We start from the raw sequence: 2439 nt of genomic DNA, 5'->3' as shown, positions 1-2439 counted from the left end.
TATAACAAAATTGAACAATCAGCTACGCGGGGTGTTGTTAAAATCCACTTCTAAACGCTCACTCTATGTTGACGACGTGGAGATCCCCAGTGTTCAGAGTGATATGATCAGTCATTTACTTTCTAAAGATTTTTCTCCTCATGTTTATTATCCGCGTGTTTAGCAACTACAACTTTTCTCACTCATATTATTCAAATTTAGTTTTCTATAGCTTTAATTTTTGACTATTTTATTTATCTACGTGCAAGGGTAAAATAATAAAGGGTTATTTTATGTTTTTTAGCAGAAAAAACATAATAGAGGAAGCAGGATTAAGTCTCTTCTTGGTTGTCAAGTAACAACAATTATTCTCTGACAAGTAACAACAAGTCTCAGTTATTATTTGGTTCATTTGAAAATATTACCAAATGTATTTAGGCATTGATTTTTGCATGCATTATCATATTACCAAGTCCATGTATTTTTTGACTCATTATATAAAAGTTAAATATCCTTTAGAAAATATTTTGTACGAGCCTAAATGAATCTGGCATCAAGTTAATCTTTTACTTTACTTTTAATAAGTTGGGTTGGAGAGAAGCCACTTCTATCAGTTTCAACCTCTTTCTAGGTACTTCGTCTTTGCTAATTAAAAAGAGTCTAATCAATTAAAGAGTCTGTACTAGAGTTTTCCTAGCGCATATTCTCAAAGTTGAAGTTAGATTCTTGACCTTTTGTTATCTGATCTCTTGGCATATGTCATAGCATACTCTCATCCACGTATCACCTTCTTACAATTTATTGGGTTTTATTAGAATTTGGAATGTTGATGTTACTGACCAGTAGATATAACTTGAAACTTCTAAGTTCAATTAGTTGACTATTTATAATCCAAATCGTATTTACATGAGTCTATTTTGGAGGCAGCCCGAAACAATGTGCTTCTTGCTGTTCCAGCACTGTTATATGCAAACAATAACTATCTCAGATTCACAAGGCTTTTACTGTATAGCCAGTGTGGCTGCATCTGTTTCTGCTATAGCAGCCTCCACCACCACGTTCTTCGATCTCTGGGAAGGATGAGCAGATGGCTAAAACTGACATGGCCGTTTCTTCCTCTGCGACCCTTGCTGATGCTCAGTGTATGGAGGCTGCTGAAGTGATTAGAACTGAGAAGGAGCATTTGGCCTCTGTTGTCAGAACCTCCATCAGTGTTCGTTGTGCAAGAGATATCATGACACTCACTACCTGTGCACCACAGGTTTAGTAACTTCAAAAATATTTATTTTGGGCATCTTTGGTTTTTAGATTTTATAGAGACATGCTTAATACTACTGACAATGTAATCGACATCATTAAAGTTCTTATTTTTATGTAGAATATGTAAGAACAGTGTATTAGCTCAAAGTTGGAGCTTTATGAAGAGGTTTAAGTTAATGGTTGAGTATTTGGTGAGGTGTTAAGAGGAGTGGCGACATTGAAAGGGAGGGGTATGAAAGAAGTTTGGAACATTGCATCAGTGTTTATAGCGATAAAGAGCTCATTCCTTCTGAAGGATGCACCAACATTAGTAATTGTAGCAATGGAAGCTCGAGTAGTAGTCACAGTAGCGAACTTATACAAGGGGATAATTTCTTGGTAATTAGTGACAGAGAATGGCTTGCAAGAGGCTGTCAACTTCTCAAACGTACTTGCCAAGGTAATGAATATTATCTTTTATTTTTGGTTTAGTTTACGTTTCAGTTTTTGGATATTTTTCCTAATGCTTTGTTACTTTTGGAAGTGATCTCCGCTGGAAAATAGTTCATGTTTAAATCAACACTATGATGAAACAAAATAAAACAGAGCCAAATTGTTTGTGAATAAGTGGGAATTTTTAGATTACTTTACATGGATGTGAACTTTGTTATATTAAACACATAGACATTTCAAATGACAAGATAAGAAGAGAAAGCAGAAACAAAGCTAAAGCTGATATAAAAAAGCATATAACAATGATGATGATAATGAAGCTACGAGATCCACTTAAGTCTATTACTCAAACATTTTCTTTGAGGATAACGAAGATTAGGGGCGGACCCAGGAAAAAAATCGTATGTGGCACAAATAAAATTTCTGATGAAAAATATTTTAAACTAATAGTTGTAATATGTTTTAAAATTTTTTTTGAAAGAAAAATATATGTTTTAAAATTTGATTATGGAACAATGCCCGTTTTGAGCTTAAGCACAAAAAGTATGGATTTAGGAACCATATCCTAGGTATTATTTGATTTTTTTTTTTTTGAATTTTTTTGTTAGTCTAATGCTAATATTGTTCAAATATGGTTGTCATTCAAGAATTTAAATATTTTTTAATTATTATTTTGATTGTTTAGCTCATTTTTTGTTAATTCTAATTTTAAATTTGTTTGTGGCCTTCTGTTCTACAAAAAGGAAAAAATAATTGAATAAAATTAGT

At 32.8% G+C, this 2439-nt stretch overlaps 1 pseudogene; it reads left to right on the top strand.

Moving 5' to 3' along the window:
- Nucleotides 1-915: 915 nt before the first annotated feature.
- On the top strand, nucleotides 916-1841 carry LOC106324319 (annotated as a pseudogene).
- The last annotated feature ends 598 nt before the right edge of the window (nucleotides 1842-2439 follow it).

This window comes from Brassica oleracea, chromosome C2, assembly GCF_000695525.1.
Source record: "Brassica oleracea var. oleracea cultivar TO1000 chromosome C2, BOL, whole genome shotgun sequence".
NCBI lineage: Eukaryota > Viridiplantae > Streptophyta > Magnoliopsida > Brassicales > Brassicaceae > Brassica > Brassica oleracea.
This window is presented reverse-complemented; position numbering and strand designations above follow the sequence as displayed.